Genomic DNA, 21268 nt, shown 5'->3' on the forward strand with positions numbered 1-21268 from the left:
AAGAGAAACTGAAATACCCCCTTCTTCTACTTCTTCTTTTTTTTTCCCTTCGGTACAGACAATCTTATTAGGATGGTTTTTTTAGACATTTTTTTTAACACACGCCTGAAGGGGACAAGGCCTCGGCGTGCCCTCTAACACACACTCCCACTCAGTCTCCCTTCATCCTGTATATATGAGTGTGTGAGTGTGAGTGGGCGTTTATGAGTGAGTAACTGTGCAAGCACGTTTTGCAAGTTTGTACGGTTAGCATCCCTCTCTATCCATCACACCTCTGGTGACCCCCACCCCCCCGTTTGGAAAGAAGTAGTGAATAATGCCAACATGTTTTTATGCATCACCTTTACCACCAGTGTGCCCTTCTGTGTTTTGTAGAGAACCCTTGAAGGCACAGAAAACAGCAAAATAGGGCTTGATAATCCTCCTCTCTCCATCCCGTGTTATGCTTTTCTTTTCTTTTTTTACACGGATTGATCCAGGCCCTGTAGCGCTGTTACGGGTTGCTTCCTTTTCTTGCCTGTATGATTAGGCATGGCGGTGTGAGAGAGTGAGCAGAGAGGAGATTTTTGCATGTTTTCACGGTCCTCTCTGCGAGGTTAGGGCAAGGGGAGCCAGAGGGCTTTCCAGGAGGAGTGAAGGGCTCGGTATCTCGGCCGAGGCTGAAAATCTGCGTGACAGGTGGGATTACAGAGATGGCAGAGCAGAAAACCGGAGCGGTGTTACCTGAAAGACGCAGGGCTGTGGTGTCTGGACTGCTGATCGTGGAAGCACGCAGGAAGCGGGGAAAAACGGTCACATGAAAGGCTGAACATATGTTTTTGGATATGCTTATAAAGCACGCATGCACGTGCGCTCTTAAGCACGAAACCTGTCGGTGTAAGTAGTAATACACCTGCACTTTTTTTGCCCCCCCCCCCCCCCCCCCCCACCCCCACCCCCCTCACCCCCCACCCCACACCTCCCACCCCGTTTGGTCGGATTCGTGCGTGTGCGCATGCGCGTTCAGATGTGCTCGGCGCATGCGCGTTCAGGTGTGAAAACACACCCTCTGGGCGGTATCGACTCCTCCTAGTGGGATGGCTTAGGTTATATAGGTATAAAAGTGATCCTTTCACATTCTAAGACCATCACCGCCACGGCCTAAGGAGCACAGACACATCGCGCTAAGGACCCCAACGACTCACCGACCTAAGGAGCACAGAATACCATCTGTATCAACCATGACACCCAGCCAGGACATCGCCCACGCCACAGCCGCTCTAGGTATGTCTACAGGAGTATGCAGCCGGGGTCCTCAACGTAAAAAGCAACGCTGTGAAAATGCCGTAGATGGGACTGTATTTAAGTTAGAATATCGCGGCGCTGAAGGGTATGTGTATACCATTAAATATACCGAAGGGACAGTTGTGCTTAGTGTAGATTGTGGCGAGGGATTGTTTTGGGGGGAACCCCAAAGCATCTCTACCAAAAACTGGAAGCTCTTCCGGACCGTAGTGTGTGCGGACCTGGACAATGTGGGCTTCCCAGAGGTGCTGTATGTTTCCCAGTGGAACAGTGCATCAGGCCCTGAGCTTTACAGGGTTGAGGCTGATCGTTTCAATCGCAACCCTGAAGACTTTATTTTTCTCAGTGCATGTGATGACAGGGATAGTCTTATTGCTTCCAGAGGGCTTGAAAACTGGAGGTTAAATCCTTACCCTCTAAACCTTGAAGAGCGCACAAGATGGTTTAAGGACTTGTTTTTTATACAGTGGTGCGACTGGAGAGGTTTGTCGCGTCTGTTTAGCCAGATTGACGACGCGATCAAGAGGGACAGACTCAACACTGCGTACGAGAGTATTAGAAAACGCCTTGTTTTTGACGATCTGGCGAGTTGTCCGAAGACTGGTTTGCCTGCTACCCTGTGCAAACCTAAAATCATAAGACCTTCCGACAACTAAACAATAAACTGGTAGGTTTAATGTGAGGGGTGTGTGTGTGGGGTTGCGTGTGTATCTATGTGACAAATTAAGAGCTTGTGGTTTTCATTTTACAGAGAATGACTCGCCGTCGTGGGACCTGTCAGAGTCACCATCAATAGGGCTGCTAATCCCGACCCCCCAGACTCCACCACCCTCACCATCATGCTCACAGGACCCCCTCATATCAGACCTGTGGGAGGAAACTGTAATCGACATCAAACTCGCAACTCTCCACCTGTTGATGTTGGCGCTGAATGAGTTTCTACAAGAGACATGTTACGGATGCCAAACAGGCCACCCCAGTCAGGTGCAACACAGCTGCTTGCAGGAATTGTCTGAGTATTTCTTCGACACCTACTATGACGATGTGATGATAAGGCTCAAGACTGACCGATTCATCCCAGCCATCCAGCTGTTTGTACGCTCAAACACCACAGATGGGACTGGAACACAAATCCGCAGAGTTGCAGAACACCTCATGTGTGAACTGAGATCAGAGCGAAATATAGTATGCGCCATTAATGACAACATTGTGGACCTGCTAGAAGCAAGTACTTGCGCCCGACGTGTTAAACCAGCCATGCTCCGCATGATTGGAAACTACTGGGGTGGGAGACACCTGGTTTAATGTGTGCTGTTCAAGTATCCATTGTCTGTGATTGTGTCTGTGTGAAAATTAAATAAAAAGACGTGTTAACACCAACTTCTTAGTCATTTGTGGTTTGTACAGTCATGGAAAGCACATTGCATAAAATATATCATGATCCAGCCCATCCTGCGGGGTTGGCCAGTTTAAATAAGCTACGTATAGCGGCAGGGGAGGCATCAGGTGTAACACCTCCAATATCTCAGGTCAAACATTATTTAGAACAAGACGACACTTACACACTCCATAAACCTGTGAGGATCCATTTCCCCAGAAATAGAGTATTGGTGACAGGGATCGACAAACAGTTTCAAGCCGATCTGGTTGACATGTGTGAATATGTGGCAGATAATGATAATGTGAGATATCTGCTAACATGTATAGATGTATTCTCAAAATACGCATGGGTTAGATGCCTAACAAACAAGACAGCGAATGTTGTATCATCTGCTTTTGAGGATATACTTAGTGAGGGTAGGATCCCTGTGAAACTACAAACAGATGAAGGCAAAGAGTTTTATAATACAACCTTTAAACACCTAATGGAGCGATATAATATCAAGCATTTCTCAACAGCTAGCGAGGTTAAATGCAGTATTGTCGAGAGATTCAATCGTAGCTTCAAGGGTAGAATGTGGAAGTACTTAACATCAGCCAACTCCCGGAGATATGTAGATGTCATACCAGATCTCACACAAGCATATAACAATGCTTATCACAGATCTATCCAAATGGCTCCGGCAGAGGTGAATAAGGATAATGAGAAGTCGGTGTTTAACGCGCTGTACAAAACGAGGCCTCAGAGGGAACTGTGCTTTAAATTTAATATTGGCGACACTGTACGAATATCAAAACTGAGAGGAAAGTTTCGAAAAGGATACGAGCAGACCTACACCGATGAGATTTTCACAGTCAAGGAACGTATAGGGAGACAGCCCCCAGTGTACAGACTAGCGGATCTAGCAGGAGAGGTATTGAAAGGGTCATTTTATGAGCCTGAGATACAACGTGTGGTTGTTGATGAAAACAAAACATTTAAAATTGAAAACATATTGGCTAGAAAAAAAGTGGGTCGGAAAAAGCATGTGCTAGTGAAATGGCTAGGATGGCCCGACAGCTTTAATTCGTGGATTCCAGAAAAAGACATCGTTGAGGCGTAATTAACTCAGATGACGCAGCTCTACACACATTCATTCAACACTGAGCATAGACGGAGAAAGCATGAATAAAAAGAACAACAACAATGCAGGCTTCTATGTAAGCCTCTTCTCGAATGCTTCGGCGCATGTTTACCCGGGTAATAAGATATCTAATTTTAGAACAAAGCTAGCAAAACCTATCGTTTTGGATCAGCCGTATGAGGTTGCTGTTATAGAGATACAGTACCCACGCATATGGATGTCTTTTCCACAATCAGATTCGCAAGTGGAAATTCATGACCCAGTCAAAGATGGAACCATCGCCGTAACCATGATCGAACTGTCTGTGGGTCATTATGCATCTGTGGAACAGATAATAAAAGAATTTAATTTTAAATGTCAGCAGTACCAAACCACTGGAGACCTTAAAATGCAATACAACACAGTTACTAACCATGCCTGTGTTATGGGACCTAGGGGCACTATTCTCACATTTAGAGGGAGACTGGCGGAAATCCTAGGATTCGAAACAGGAGAGCCGTTTGTACTTCATTATAAAAACACATATGCCCCGCACCCCGCAGACATATACGGGGGAAAATATAACATCTTTATTTATGCAGATATCGTTGATTACCAGCTTGTGGGTGACGCCCACGCGAGGCTATTAAGAGCTATAAATATCACGGACGATGACCGCCGCTTGCCTATTCTACAATTTGACAGCCCACACTACACACCTGTGTCAAAGACATTGATCGACGACATAGAAATTGATTTGAAAGACGATCGAAATCAACACATACCCTTTTTATACGGCAAGGTGTTTGTCAAGTTACACTTCCGACCGATAACCCACCATTTTTGAAAAAAAGGATGGCCGTCTACAACACTGATGACTCAAAATATGTAAAATACTACTTATCACAGGCTGGTGGAGAGCTCGGAGGGTATGTTGGGACCAGTACGCAATATGGGTCAGGGCTGGGTGGTTTGTTCCGCAGCTTGTTTAGATTTGCTGTACCACTGTTTAAAAAAGGAGTTAGCATAGTCAAACCACACCTAAAAACAGCCGCATCGGGCATAGTGTCTGATGTCATAACCAACATAACCAGACCCTCAACCACTAAGCAGGACGGTAGCGGATTGTATGTGTATACGCCCAGACCATCTAAGACCCCACCCCCAGGGCAACCGTTGTCTAAAAAGCGTAAAACCACAAAACCTAGCAGGAGAGCTAGCAAACGGACACCGTCACGCAGAGTGAAAAGACCCAGAACCAGTCGTTCTAAAACTGCAGAGTTTGACATATTCTAAATGGCACTGTTACACAGTCATTCTGGAGAATGTGTAAAAACAGAGCTGGACCTGTTTACTGTTCCCTACACACAGACTAGCATTGAGAAAAGTACATTTATCGAAATCCCACCTGTATCTGCAATCACTGATGGAGGGCCGATCGAGTTTTACATCTCATCGTCCGGTGAAGATTACCTGGATCTAAATGACTCATATATCTACACACGTGTGAGAATCACAAACGCTGATGGCTCAAACCTGGCTAGGGGCGGTAATGTAGGATTTATTAATTATCCTGGATGCAGCATATTCAGTCAAGTTGATGTTAATTTGGGAGACCGGCTCATTAGTCAATCATCCAACACATATCCATACAGAGGTGTGATAGAATGTCTTATCAATTATAATAAGGACACTTTAGACACACAGTTCAGCACCGGGTTATTCTGTAAGGATACATCATCACACATGAATGACACATCTATAGAAGGAGAGAACCAGGGCCTGGTGACCAGAGGTGGCTACACAGCAAATAGCAGTATTGTTGAATTGATTGCACCAGTACATGCAGACCTGTTTTTTCAAGAAAAACTGTTACTTAATGGAATCGACCTGTCACTGAAATTTGTGCGCTCTAAAGACGAATTTGCTCTCATGACAGCGGATGCCAATGCATACAGAGTTAAAATTGTCTCAGCCAGTCTCTTTGTCAAGAAAGTTAGTGTATCACCGACCGTCAGACTTGCACACAGCAAGGCATTGCACCATGCAAACGCAAAATACACGGTAGACAGAGTGTCTTTAAAGACCTTCTCCATACCTGCAGGGGCTAGAATATCAACAAATGACAATTTATTTATGGGTAGGATACCTAAATTTGTGATCATTGCATTTATAGACAATGAAGCATACACTGGCTCCTACCAGCGTAATCCATTTCATTTTGAAAACTGCGATATAGAATTTATGTCTTTATATGCTGATAGTCAGGCTTATCCTGCTAAACCATTCCAGCCCAATTTCCAGAGAAAACACTATACCAGAGAATTTTACCAGCTGATACAAACCACAGGAAGACATTTAAAGGATAGATCCTTAGCTATTACGCGTGCGGACTTTGGTAACGGCTACACTTTATTCTGTTTCAATCTGGAAGCTGACGAAGGACATTCAGGGAATGTGTCGTTAATTAAAACAGGGAACGTGAGATTGGAAACCCGTTTCAGAAATCCACTACCCCGTACAGTGAACCTCTTGTGTTATTCGGTATTTGATTCAGTCATTGAAATATCTAACATGAGACAGGTGCTCTTGGACTACTATTGAGACAAAAACGGTCATGAACACTATAGAACTATCAGCCGTGATCGGCAGCATTATCAATAAAAACACACATTTCCTAGGCGTGTTAGCCTATGATCAGCTAACCACTGAACGGCTTCAAAGACTCCCTGCTATGAGTATTGTAAACACCCACCCTTCTACGATGCCCGGGGAACATTGGCTTGCTGTTTATATTTCGAGAGACAGACGCGGTTATTTTTTTGATAGTTTTGGTCACTCGTTAGACAGTTTTCCCCCAGCAATAAAGATGTTTCTTCTAAAAAACTGTTCCACTGTTTTATATTCAGGAAAACAAGTGCAGAACGACTTCTCCATCACATGCGGTCAACACTGTGTATTTTTTTTATATCATGTGCAAAATGGTGTATCTTATGAGCGTGTGCTTAACATGTATGGGTCTGATTTAATTTGTAATGATGCTATGGTGTGTCGATTTGTCAACAACATACAACCTGTTGCTGTATGCAGTGATTACGTGTGTGTGCAATGCGGATACTGACATGTACTAATGAGAATAATAAAAACAACATGAGAGCATGATAATCGAGTCAATGGTATTTATTATCAAATCTCGTATATAAATATATAGATTTACAACATACATTGTTTAAACATAAATAAAAGAAATCAAACATTAACCAGTAATAAAAAAGAAAAACATATATTTAACAGTAATAAAGACATAATATATTTAACAGTAATAAAATAAAACAAAACAAAACAATTTAGCAGCAATAAGTGAAAAAAACATTACAGTAGAAAAAACACCAAACAGCAAATATTTTTAGCAGAAAAACAATTTCAGGTGCAATAAGAAAAAACCTGAATTCAAAAATCCAACCACTCTACAGGACCCCCCTTTAATTTGTTTTTTTTATTCTTTATTTTTTTTAGTGTACTATGTCGCAGCGGTCCACCAGGGGTGATCTTTTTTGGTGTGTGTTTTAAAAAACCAGGGTCTTCAGACAGTGTGTGATCGGTTTTATACATGGCGACGGTCTTACGTATGCCTGTGTTAGATATGGCTGATAACGGTACGTTTAAATCTGAGACAGCTTTTAAAAACTCTGTCCAGCCGATAGGTCTCAAACCCTCAGAGGGTGTGTGTGTGGTTGTGACGCCTTTAATTAGATCATAAATGTGTGAACCAGGGATGGTGTGTTTATCAACAATAATTTCGCCTTTGTCGTTGTAAGAGATCAAGTGTGGCGAACGGCTCACCGCTGATAGAATAAGTTCTGCATTCCTCCTACACCTTTTAGGTATGTATGTTAAAACATTCTCCGCAACAAGATCCCTCACCCCTGCATCACCATGAACAGGCGATGTGTCCGTCGACTGGGGTTGCACATCCCTGTTAAATTGTTCAGGTAATGATAAAGACAATACATTCTTTTCACGGGCACCTTGTCTCACAAGGGTAAGGTATCTTTGGAGAATATCGCTGTATTTTTTAGCCTTCTCATACACATCTATGTCAGAATCTTGTAACACTTGTAACATCTCCTTGTCCAACTCGTTCTGAGACTGTTGTCTGATGCTGTCTGTTTGCTGCTGCTGCTGCTGCTGGTGTTGCTTTATTAAGTCCAACTGGTGTTGGGGTACCAAAAACATCTTTTGCACATGTTCCATTTTCACCTGTTTGCTATCAGACTGGTTATGAAAGGGATTGCAGCCCCTAATAGCGGCAGTAAAAACCCTCCAGATTGGTTGATTGTCTTTCTCTTTTTCAAAGTTTTTATTTTTTTGTCTGCAATCAGTCTGATTATTGATTTTTTCTTTTTCAGCTGTTTGTACTGCTGATTGGTCAGTGGTATGTTACCATGCAATACATTAAAGGCTATCTCACACAGCGCATTGATAAAATCTAAGTTTGAATTACTAATAATAACTCTGCGTAGAGTAGGAGGAGCCCTGTATATCATCTCCAACAGAGACAGATTCCTCCGCATGCGTGATGACATCCTTTCACCTCTTTGCTGATTTTTGTTTTGGAATGTAAACAACCGGACGCTCTGATAGTAAATTTGTTCTGAGTCTTAAATAGTCCGGGGTCTTAGCTTTATAGTCTATTAAAAGATACCCGTATGTTGTGGATGTGGCATCATTAAACGCTTCTATAAAATATTTAGTATTACCCGGAAACATTTGCCTACCTAAAAGCATAACCTGATATTTATCTCTCGGATTTTTAAACAATATTAGATAGTTAGTGTTCAAGGAAATGGTTCTACTGGATTTTCCTTGAATAAACAAATTCTGAACTAGATATATACAACTCAAATTCCTATGATGCACATACTTTGTGAACACATTTTGAACTTCTAAATTGTTAGCTGCATCGTTCATTACATCGTCTATAATTAACAAATTGTTCTTTTCTGCAGGAAGAAGGGTGTCATCAGCAAGAGATTCGGGTATACCGTTAACAAAGTTTATGTCTCTTATCTTAAGAAGCTGGTCATATAATGGCTGCCAGCATGAGTATATATATACAATATTGTCAATGCTGCATGATATAATCCGGGAAGAATTTTCAATTATGCTTTTAACAAAAAAAGTCTTGCCGCAGTTACTGGGACCGCTGACCACCATACTGAACGGGTGCTGCAACCGGGCGTCAAACCCCTGTTCTAATTTAAAATCCATAAGGTACAGTTGTATAGTCTGGGAGCACACGGCGCTTATTGTAAACAACTTTAACTTTTTTCACAATGGTTTTATTCTTCAAATGAAGCTTCTTTTTATCGCGTCTGATGCTATCAGACACGGCAACTAGGTGTGCGTCTGATGTCTGATTGGTTACAAACTTGTGGACTAAACCTTTCAAGGATTCATGGGTGACAACTTTTGAGTTTAGTGCGTTCAGTGTCACGCCTTTACATTTGACCTGGGTCTTGCCCAACGATGTGTGATACGCGTAGCATTTTGGCCCACCGGAAACAAATTCCGCTATGTAATCCTCCACACCACCCTCTCCACAGTCTAATTCGCTTGTGAGATCCCCCAGAAACGGACCTAGAGGAGGCATCCACTCGCCAGGGCGTGCCGTGAAAATGACACTGTCCGTGTCACAATACAGCACGCGCTGCTGCAAGTTGTCTAGCAAATCATACAGCATGAGTCTGGCGTGTGCAGTGGTCATGGCCCCGACAAAAACATTAACGTCCTTAACACGGGAAGCTCTACCATCAGCATGCCGCCACTGCACCATTGCGACGTCGTCAGAGATGAAACAAAACTGACGCACGTCGTACTGGTCGCTAAACATTAGCTGGCTAAATCTGGAAGGGTCTGTAATGAGCTCAGATGATGCCATATTTGACCTCATGCTGAAACGACCCCATAACGAGTTTAGCAACAGCTTGTTACAGTTACGAACAGCTTTATTTACACAAATCTTGGATGGGTCTAGCATTATTCCCTCCTTCTCATAATACTCGTCTATGTACTTCTTCTGTTCGTCAGGTGTCTTGACGTGTTCAGGATACCCCGAGGCCTCCTGTTTGAGTTTTAGGAAGGCTTTCACATAGTCTTTAAACAATGTGTCGGTCTTATTGGGGAAATGCCACACCTCATCAATAGCAAGAACCCTGTATCCCTTCTCAACAGCTTTTTCAAGCTCAAATGAGACCCAAGTGCCTTTCAATACCCGCTCACTGTCCCTGTGTCCACATGCAGTATGCTGGTTTTGGTCTTCAGCACACATGCTGCAGAGTGGAAACATCAGTTTTCCGTGGCACCTGTAGGGAAGGACGGGGTGAAAAAGACCCTTAGGGGGGAGCACTGTGCATTTAACAAAGCCGAAATAATTTTCTAGCTTGTCAAAGTTGGTGTAAATGACTTGAGGGTGTCCTACAGGATAGTCTTTTTTAGACTGCACTGTGGGATAGAGACTGGTGAAGTCGTAGTAAAATATTTTTTCATCACAACCAGTCTTGTGGTACAGCTTTATAGCATTTGTGCGACCTCCAAAAAGAGCGTCTCGGGGATTCATGCGTTCTGGCTTTCTGTATGTGTGCATGAAAGCCACAACTGTAGGGTCTGTCTGCTTCAAGGCAGCCCATTCACATTCCCACATCACTATTACGTTCACACTGTGTTGTGATCTCAGTGCATCAACTTTGTCACAAAACATGCGATGCAGCAGTCCATAGGATGCTTTGCTGACAGGATTAACTTCGCTCTCGGGGTAACATTTAACACAGCCGTGGTGAAAACATCCTGCAAATTCATAAGCTGTATTACTTGTGGGGTCAAAACCGTCCACAAAATACGGTCCAACCCTCTGTTCGCCTCCTCTGAGAGCATGTTTTACCACTTTGTTGGTGGTGTGGGACACGTATTGAAGCCATTCGATAGAGACGTTAGAAAACGTCTTATTCTGCTCAACGTATGCCCCGTCATACGTGAGAGCGAGCGTGTCTCTAGGCAGAAACAGCGTTTTATACACACCCATACTAAATGCAGCCAAGGTGGTATACATGAATGGATCAACTTGTGTACAACCCAGTAACGTGTCACGATAAATGCTGCATGCTTTACGCAGGACATCAACATCGTTAACACAGTAACGCCTGAGTTCAGCCTGAAAATCAAAGGGATTCTGTGAGGCAACCTGGTACCATTCCATGAATCGCACCTTATCGCTTTCAGACATGTACTCATAGCCGTAGAAGGAGGGGTCTGGGTACGGGCCCACATAATGCTCATTATCCCTCGTATTAAACCTGTGTGGGAAATGGCCCTTCTGCAGATCTTGAAAACCTAAAGCAGAGGGTATTTTGGCAAGGCCCATGGGCAAAAAGCTGAACGAATCAATCCATCGCTGGTCATAGTCCCTGTCATACATCAAAATCACACGGCTGCCGCTCATTATGACACTAGGTGTTATGCACTGTCTGACAAAGTACTCGAGGAGTATGTAGTTGTCAAAGCCAGATGCATTATGTGCTATGAAAGTGTACCCACGAAACCTTGGGCGTCTGTAATGTTGCACAAACGCCTCCACACACTTTAATGTGTTAAATGTGAACTTATTGCCCTTCAGATCAGACGCACACACAAAGTTAGCCTCGTGTTTACCGTTGTGGTACCTAGTCTCGAAATCATATAAAATGTATTTATCGGTAGGCTTCTGTTTTTCAACAGGCTGTATGAAACACTGATGGTCGGAGTCTCCGGTTAATTTAGGCTCGCGGCAGTGCTCGCATCTAGGCTGGGCACATCTGTGTGGCGATTTCTTGGATTCTTTATATGTGGTGCCACAGTGCATGCAATGTTTCATATTATCACAGGGGATCATGTTGTGTTTTAATTCTGGTAATTTGTGTTGCTGGTAACAGTGTTGTGATTTGCAGATGCGGTTACAGTCGCTGCATTTCACTGTGGGACCCCTGTGGTGTTGACAGAGTGTATAACATGTGTTACATCTATGTTTACAGGAATGATGTAATGGTGAATTATATGTACTGTAACAGAAATTACACACATAGGATGCACCAAGAAAAGCGGTTGGGTTTAAAATCATGTGGTAATGTTGATTATGGAGATACATCATCAACGTGTTTGTGTTTGGCTCTTCATGTGTGAAAAAACATTCCAGGCGTTTACGCCCTTCTGTGTGGTAATAGATTACAATCTTAATGTTGAAGTGCTTCTCAAATTTACTGACATCTGTGAATGATACTTGCTGCTTGTCGCATAGACCTACTTCAGCATGCATCCGTTTAGCTGTAGCGAGTTTTTCTAGCTCAGAGGCTGATGAGTTTAATGAATGTGCTATACATAGGGAGAAGCACAAATTGTTGTGTGTGTTGTTTGGTGTGTATAAATGTCTGCCTTTCTTTGAGAGAATCTCATCATAAGGGATTTGTGCCAGTCTTAAGCGAGCCCCACCACTACTGTTCTGAGCTACCGTGACAATAAACTCTAATTCATCATCACCGATAGATTCATCATTACTCTGCATAACTTGTGCAATTCGATCGAGAAACAGCTCCGGATCATACCGATCATCAGCGTTTAAAACAGCCTGAACATCTGAAGCCAGCGAGGGGCCACGCAGGACTACGTTTAGAACGCTGCCCTGTTGAGATCCAGCCACAGCTCGGTCTACCACATTGGCTAAGCACTCGCGCACTCGCGCAGGTACTTGTTCTGGATGATCAAGACTTATACCCCTAAAATCAAGGCGCTCACGCAATTCGCGAGCATTAAAATTAGGTATCTCTCTAATGTGTGGCTGGGAGCGCCTGCCAGATCCAGATTGCACAACGGGCTCAATCACGATAGTATCACTTTGTGAGAAATTTACAATGACTGAGGGGGTGTGTGGTGTTGCAGCGGTGCCCGGACACGCATGTGCGTCTGTAGTACTAGTAGAAGCGGTAACAGACTCAATAACAGCAGCAGCAGCAGCAGCAATACGGTTAGCATCAGTAACAACAGTGGTCCGAGCATCACCTGATGTACTACCACTATTATTAACAACAACAATAGACCCATCAGCAATAGCAGGCGTAGGAACAGTCTGACGAGGATGTGTATCAGATGAGGCTGATGCAGGCACAGTATTAAGTCTAGCTATAATATTGTCTAATTTGTTATCTGTTTCTTCAGCCCACTGCATAAAAGCCTCTAAGTCAAAACATCTAACAGGACTGGAGGTTCCGTTATTATGTTTAAATAATTTATTTGGAGGGTCCATGGTCTGGATTTTAAAAGTCAGGGACTTGAAATTTTGCTGCAGATGATGTCTAATGTACTACACACTTTTTTTATGAATTTGATAAACTGTTGGTTTTGTATCTGTGCTTCTTGGTGGTATTGATTGAGTCTAGCTTCAATCAAACATAATTTATCAACTAATGAAGCTATATGACTCTGTTCAACAGGTTGAGCGTCTGAAACCTTCATGTAAGCATCATACGCCGCTGATATTTGAGAGTCTGTTATACCGTCGTCTTCAAAATCTACGTGTGAATCAATGCTATTTCTGACACATTCTGGTGGGGTGGGTATATGAACAAGATCGAAATCTGATATACTGTATTCAAAAACATCAGAGAAATCACGAGGCAAGCACTCACTCGGGGGTGTTGCAGGACCGCTGATGAAGATCGCTTCTGATTCTCCACTGTTGCACAAAGCTCCAGGTTTTTGTTGTTCTGGGAGGTCGATACTGCTTAAACATTCCAAAAACGTCTGGAGTACGGTGTCCTGATCATTATGTGGAGGGGTACTGTGCTGCAGTCTGTGAAGATAGATATGTGTTAAAACATTTATACAAGCACCCATTTCAAACAGAATAAGCGTGTCTCCCTCTCTATCTCTTTTTATCTAATTTATATATATACCTTGTAGTGTGCGTTATTCCTGACGGCCCTGGTTCTCCGCACATAAGGTTCTCTGGCGTGGCTCTGTATGTGTAAAACGGTCGGTTTTAGAACATTTGGAATTGTTTAAACCCATTTGCTGTTTTTTAAATACACAATTATACACCCCGTTGTATACATACCTTTTGTAAGGATGGGCTCTGTGGTCGCGGTGTCTGAATGTTTTCCTGCTCAGTTTGTTAACCCTGGAACAAATCAAAGAAAAACTCTGTTATTATATAATTTAAAACAATCGCAAGCTTAAAACATACATACGATTAAAAATCGCGTAATTCTGTACACACCTTGTGCCTGTTAGAGATGTTGTTCCATCTTTAAAATCCCCCGTTTCTAAAGAAAAGGGTGCTGTGCCGTTCTCCCGAACTCCTGAAAATTAAGCTTTTGTTTTAGGAAAAAGATAGTTTGAATATCCTATAATATGTTAACATAACACTTTTAAAAATACAATAATAGGTTTTGTTTTACTTACCGCTTAAGATGTCCATGTTATAAAGAACGATGATAGTTTTGATGGTCTCAAAGAAAGTGATGTTGTCGCGACGAATGCTGAGTTCACCCTGAGCTTCGCATAGGTCTCGGTTAAATACCTTCTCCAGGAACAATGCCAGTACACAAGTGCTTCACACCTTAAGTTCACACTCCCATGCTACTTCCCAGAGTTCTCGAAGAGACAAAAGACACCTAGTCTGGAGGTCCTGTTTCCCACCATCAACCTTACTACACCCCACCCTCCCCCTACCATTTGTCTAGACAGGTTTGCCTTAGTTCAACATTGCGAAATCCCGATTTTTAAATAAAATGATCGCATCAACCCTGTAAAGAAAACTAGTTAAATTAAATAAAACGCTTGTGAACATGCCGACATTACCCATTCGGAAGAAATTCCCACTTGTGCCGTTTTCAAAATAAATTGCATGTATCGCAGCAAGCTGAGATATTGTCAGGTTTATAAAATTAGTCTAGCCTCAGTACACAACTGCTTCACACCTTAAGGTTCACACTCCCCAAGCTACTTCCCAGAGTTCTCGAAGAGACAAAAGACACCTAGTCTGGAGGTCCTGTTTCCCACCATCAACCTTACTACACCCCACCCCCTACCATTTGTCTAGACAGGTTTGCCTTAGTTCAACATTGCGAAATCCCGATTTTAAATAAAATGATCGCATCAACCCTGGAAAGAAAACTAGTTAAATTAAATAAAACGCTTGTGAACATGCCGACATTACCCATTCGGAAGAAATTCCCACTTGTGCCGTTTTCAAAATAAATTGCATGCATCGCAGCAAGCTGAGATATTGTCAGATTTATAAAATTAGTCTAGCCTCAGTACACAACTGCTTCACACCTTAAGGTTCACACTCCCCAAGCTACTTCCCAGAGTTCTCGAAGAGACAAAAGACACCTAGTCTGGAGGTCCTGTTTCCTCAATGTCTGGGAGGTGTGGGGTGGGAGGTGTGGGGTGGGGGGTGAGGGGGGTGAGGGGGGTGGGGGGGGGGGGGGGGGGGGCAAAAAAAGTGCAGGTGTATTACTACTGGTGTAAAAGTGCTCATCAGTCATCACCTCACCACCGCCACCCCCACCCCATACCAAGGCACTTTAGGCCTTTATAAAACTGAGAAAAGTGCTTGGTCAGCTCAGGCGAGGCTTCTGAACGCTAATATCCCCTGCCAGCTGGTGATTTTCCCTCGGCGGGTTCAAACAGTCAGTACTCGTGCGATGTAACAAAGCCAAACAGCGGCTCGACTGCAGCAATCAAATCGTGAGCCTTATGCAGGCGCTCCATGTCTGAGGTGGCACTTTAATTCAGGATTTCATTTCAGGGGGAGTCCGGCCATGTGCCAAATAGCTCTTACCTCCAGGCTGCCAGCCGATTGATGCGAACTAAATGTAATAAAGGCTAGATGAAATATCAGGCCCATATCTCTAATGCAATCTGCCATCACCAAGCCCCAGGATGCTACCTAGTGATATACCAGAGTCGAGGAAGGGGAGAGAGAGAGATTCTCTCCAGCTCTCTTTCTCGACGTCTCCCTCCTCCGATATTTTCCTTCCCTCCATCTCTCCCTTTGTTCTTCCTCTCTCCCTCTCGCTCCTGCCCAAGGAGGTGTTTTATTTTTATGCACTTGAATTAAACATTGAAACGGGTGGGTGCACGCGCACACACAGACACACACACAGACACGAAAACAGTCATTCAAGAAGATCCATTTCTTGCACTTTTTTCCGGTTTTTATTTTCTCACTTTTATTTGGTTATTTGTTATTGAATGCAGTCTGCCTGAGGTGGAAAGATTTTATTATATAACTTTATAACTCTTCAGACACACAGCTAGACACCCCCCCACACACACCCATCCCCGCCCCCCGGGGCTTGTGACATGTCTGGTGCCACCAACACACGTACCAGCTCTGTGTTTCTATGCGTGATATCGCCTTTTTGCTAGAGCTCGAGGGAGGGGTGGGATCAATGTCTGTATTCCGCTTGTAATGGGAAATCTATAAATGATCAGCAATAGCCAGAGGGGAAGGAAAGGAAAGAAGGCGCAAAAAGGGAAAGGGAAGGATGATGGCTGAGGATGAAAGGAAGGACAGACGAGCTCCCAGAGGTCATGGCTAAAGGAGGGAGTTGTTCCAGGATCATATCGGTCAACATCTGGCACTTGGCCTACAGTTAGGACACAATCATGGTCATCAGCGTCCAGCAGTCAACACAGCTGCCGGGATTTAATGATGATTTAATGGCTAACTGGTACAATTAACCGTAAAAACCCAGCATGTGATTAGGATAGCCCGGTGCAGCTGCAGCACTGTTGTCTCTGTATTCATCTGTCACAAATGTAATCAGAGTTGATGAACTACGGCGCGAGGAAAGCACAACGGCCAACACGCTTCGATAGAGGTGAAACGCGTCCAGCGAGAGTCAGCAGGGTCACGGCTTCAGTGCAGACAGCGTTTATAGTTTGATGCTTCCGATCGATGCTGCACTAGAAGGTCTGGGGCTGAGCCTAGACGGTCTGTGGTCAGTGGTTTGGCCAGAGTCATCTGTAAGCATGAACTCGTGATGGACAGCAAGGGGGAGGGCGGCGAGGCATGAGGAGATGAGAAGGAGAAGTGCTGTTTGTTTTTTTGGAGGGGGCTAGATTGAAGATGGCGGGCCCCCGCGGATCTGCTGGGATTTCGCTCGCAGCATCTAGTTAATATTTCAGAGGCACTTATGGCTTATTAGAGTCCCCTTTGCGGGTGGGAGGGAGTGTGTGTTCAGATATGTGAATATCTGGGTGTGTGTGTGCCTTTGCTTAATTTCTGCCTCTGCTTGTGTAAATCGCGGCGAGGCGGACGAAAGAAAGCCAAAGACAGCGCCTCATTGTTTACTGGATCGGGGTCTTGAGGTTTCTCGGAGCTCTGAGAAGTAGAAAAAACGGGTGGAGAAACACAGGCAACAGGAAGGGGGGAAATCATTTCAGCCGACGGCCCCGAGTGTCTGAGGGTACGGCCAAGTTTGATTTCCTGATGCTCGAGAACAGCTGTTCCCCTTTTAACAGCATAAACAAAATAAATCAAGGAGACAGTGACGCACCCGTGGCAAATTACGTGTTAATCTCTTACATAGTGCTGAAGTTCCCAGAGAATGCTTTGTGTAGGCACTGAGAATAAACTAAATGAAACACATACACAAAGCTAGCTCTTTTACAGAAGGGTAGTTAGATGAGAATTCATGTGCTGATTTCACAAAAGATGCAGGAGGACGGTACCAGCAAGGACTGTAAATGTATATAGCAGATCCCTAAAGGGGAATGACTGAACTGACTGCACATTATTGCATAGTGACCACTAGCAGGGTCAGTAAGGCCACAGAGGCATAAAAGGCCTATAAATATATAAGCAAACAGTGCTCTGCAAAAAGACTTAACACCTAACAAAGACTTGCAACCTCAGATCTCTCCACAAGCTCCTGCTTAGAAGATCTGCCTAAATGAACACATCAAGATTAATGTTGGCTATGAGAAGTTCCCAGGTTTCACAGTAACACCTGCTAAATGATGGGTGATGACAGCGAACAGGGCGGACCGTCGACTCTTCGCGAGGTAGGTTGTTAAATCTGCCCCTTCACATAAATAGTGCTCATTCTACTACTCTCCTCTAGTAAGGCTAAAAGGTGCCATACAAGCACAGCTCGCATTGTTTAATGGCACTGATTATTGTCAAATATGTGACAATAAATAAATCTTTGCTACGTAAACCTCTGAAAGGATGTAATTTAGATAAAGTGTCATCATGTATAGTAATCTTCCAGAGCAGCTTCATTGTTTACGATACCGTCAGCACTCAGTTTGGCATCTCTTAAAAGAAACCAGTACTGCTCGTACCAGTTTCGTCTTTAGTGGTTTCTCGATTTTTTTATAGCCGATTTTTACAGTTTCTGCTGAGTGTCAATGTAGAGTTTTACACTGTTTTGTGGTGTGTGTGTATACTCGCTTTGGGCCTGCGTTTGGTTGTACTGAGGCGCTGCTGCCTGCAGGAAATGTCCCCGGTCCCCAGCAAACAGCAAAATGTGTGAAAGGCAATTAGTTGTTTTGGCGCAGGGGTGTCGTGATATATGAGATCAGAGGAAGAGAAGACGTGTCTGGGCTGGTGCAGAATCACAGGCCTTTGAGGGTTTTTAGTTTCTTTAACCTTCTCCCTCTGTTCCAGCTATATTCTATAGGGGAAATGAGGGAGGGCGAAACTGCTGCCCCCCCATAATGGTTCCCTAACACAGGGCTGGTCATGCAGACCTAGACAGACCACCAGACAGACGGAAAGTTGGGGATGGATGGTGTCAGACAGAAAGGCGGAGTTTGAATCAAAACAATTCCTAGAGGAATCTGGATCTGGATGGGGGCTTTCTGCTTCCGTGTGTGCGGCGCTAATGCGTACCTTCATGGGCGCAGATGTGCGAGTGCGCATGTGCAAATGATTTATGTGTGTGTCTGCGCAGTGTCCTGGAATGCAATCAAGTGTGTGCTTGGGAGAGACAGACAGTGGGCTCTCACACGTCAGGTCCTCATGCAAGTATTCATCAGAGCCTGGGGAGAGGCTGAGCGAACAGGTCAATAATCACATCTGAGGAACACTCACTCACTGACGCTAATCCACGACAGGAGAGAGGGAGAGGGGAGAGAAGGATAGAGACCCACTCCAAAATCAATTAAAACCTAATTAGGCTCTCAGCTCTTTCGCGGGCCTTTTATCCCCGGCGTTGGTGATGCTGCATCGAGTGTGTACGCGCACGCGTGTGCTTGTCTATGCCGGCATGCGTCGGTGTACACGTCTGTCTTTGTGTGTTTGTTGGCACATGTTTTGAGTGTGTGTTTTCCCTAAAGCATGTGTCAGTAACAGCCCTAAGCAGGCGTACTTAAGGGATGGCCGCGGCTCTCACAGACTCACAGTTGGAGCCTGCCACTAAAGCCTCTACGATCGCCTCTGTAATGCAGGATTACAACCAAGACACGTATAAGAGTATTGGACAACAGCTTCTTTACTTACTAGGAGGAGAGCTCTTCAGGCCTTCTTTTGTGCAGATTGGCTTGAGCCCCAGTCGTCATCACAAGCTTAGACTGGAGGAGCGTGCAAGAAGACTGAAACACCTTTGAAACTTTAAGCTTTATGAATTTTTAAAAAAGTAATAATAAAAATTGGTAAGAGAGAGGCAGAGAGAGTGAAACTGTTGAAACCGGTTCAGGAGGTGTAGCAATACCAGGCTATCATGCTATTTAGCCTAAGGCTGCTTTCACACCAGCCGTGTTTGGTTGGTTTAAATCAGACTCTGGTTCACCTGTGCAGAAGTGGACACAGACCAAAACCGAGACCCTTTGGAGGAGGTGGTCTTGGTGTGGTTCTAAATGAACTCCAGAGCAGTTTGTTCGTGGCATGAATGTGATCCCACCTCGATCCAACCAAGCTAACAGGTGTGTCGGTACAGTTGTAGCGAAACACCTTCCCGTAGGTAACATAGCTGTGTGCGAAGCTCTGCAGAAGCCAACAACTAGCCTTGAAATGAACATAATGAAAAAGCTGCAAGTCCACAAACCCATCAACTGGCTGCAACCAGAGTAAACGGATCAAGCTTCAGAAACTGTGTGTCTTGCAGTTTCCCCCTAATCCAACTCTGGCACTGTTTTCGTTAAACCCTCCTTTGCCTCATATATAAACCTTCTTACCTTCATCTCGGCTTTAAAATATTCTCTGAAACCATGACCTGAAAATCTTCCCAAGGCCAAATCAAACCTGAGATTCCTTTATTTCCCAAAGTGCATGTCCTTTGTACTCTTTTTTTTGGTTTAATTAACTCGCCTCGTCCTGTACGTTCTTTTTGTTGGTCAGATGCTTTCATGTGGCGATATTGCAGGCTCATTGCAGCATTTTCACACTTCGAGCCTCACCTGTGCATGTACCACTCTGACCTAGATTAATATGGTTGGGATTATCCCTCCATCAGCAGTCTTAGCTTGAATGCTCTGTATAGGAATCAATACACTGCAGGAATGCGATAGCCAAAAAAGAGGCTTAGTGACTCTACTTAATCCAGGTTTTATTCCAAGCAGGCAGCACAAAAGCAGTCTTAGTGCTGAGATTCCACAAAGAAACAGCCTTGAGCTGATTGGTTTGTCTCAGCTCTTCTCAGCGCTTTTTATTGTAGAGAAGTCGCGGGGGGGAAAGCGCTTACCTGTTCGGGACATTGGCGAGATGCTGAGTTTGAATGCGGCTCCCAAACCCGGAGTCATCTGCGATGATTTTTTAACATCAAACAACCCGTCACGCTAATTAGCGAGACAACAGCAGCCCTGTTGTTTTGTGACAGCTTTGTTACACAAACTAATTGAAGCAAGTGCGTTTCGCATGCCTGTGTGTTTGAAGGGTGTAGCTGCAGGACGCCTGCAGCAATGCAGTCAGCTACATTGGGAAACCCAGTGTTTTGTGTTTAGTGTGTGTGTGTGGTAAAGACACTTGTGGAGAGAAACACGATTGAGTATCATGATAGATTATAAAATTACAAGGAAATTATTCACAGTTGCAACAACTTGCAATGCAATAACAACACAAATCTTGCACTCATACAGCAGCAAAACAGGCTCATGCTTAAGAGAATATAAGAGATAGAAAAGTGCAGATTCCTCTCAGACACTATTTGGATGAAAATGATTGAAACTTGCTTTAAAACAGTAATCCAGCACTGAGTTAGAAACAAGCAAAAATCATGGAGATTTTCACACCTTCCAGTATTCACACAACCCAAAATTACTATCCTGAAACCTGGTGATTCACTTTCAGCTCCAAAACATGAACTAGCTCCATCTTTATCATATCAGCAGAGCTATGATATAATTTAATGATGGCTGTCCACGGCAGGGCTGTGTTTTCATACACTGCGTAGTATTCGCTAGCCTTTAAGGGAGCTAAATTAGTCTACCATTCATAGAGACTTTTTTTTGCCTACATGAAT

The 21268-nt window shown here is 44.0% G+C and overlaps 1 protein-coding gene and 2 long non-coding RNA genes across 4 annotated transcripts in view; 1 reads left to right on the top strand and 2 right to left on the bottom strand.

Annotated features, from left to right (window-relative positions):
* The window catches only part of LOC146492111 (uncharacterized), a 379576-nt gene that overhangs the window by 112578 nt on the left and 245730 nt on the right, over positions 1-21268 (bottom strand). The window lies entirely within an intron of this gene.
* The window catches only part of nrp2a (neuropilin 2a), an 85965-nt gene that overhangs the window by 11942 nt on the left and 52755 nt on the right, over positions 1-21268 (top strand). The window lies entirely within an intron of this gene.
* On the bottom strand, positions 12970-14392 carry LOC146492113 (uncharacterized). Its single transcript, XR_014872288.1, has 4 exons — positions 14071-14392; positions 13909-13971; positions 13748-13810; positions 12970-13644 (listed from the first exon to the last, which is right to left on the bottom strand). It is a non-coding gene; the product is annotated as an uncharacterized LOC146492113 (long non-coding RNA).

This window comes from Neolamprologus multifasciatus, chromosome 23 (assembly GCF_963576455.1).
Source record: "Neolamprologus multifasciatus chromosome 23, fNeoMul1.2, whole genome shotgun sequence".
NCBI lineage: Eukaryota > Metazoa > Chordata > Actinopteri > Cichliformes > Cichlidae > Neolamprologus > Neolamprologus multifasciatus.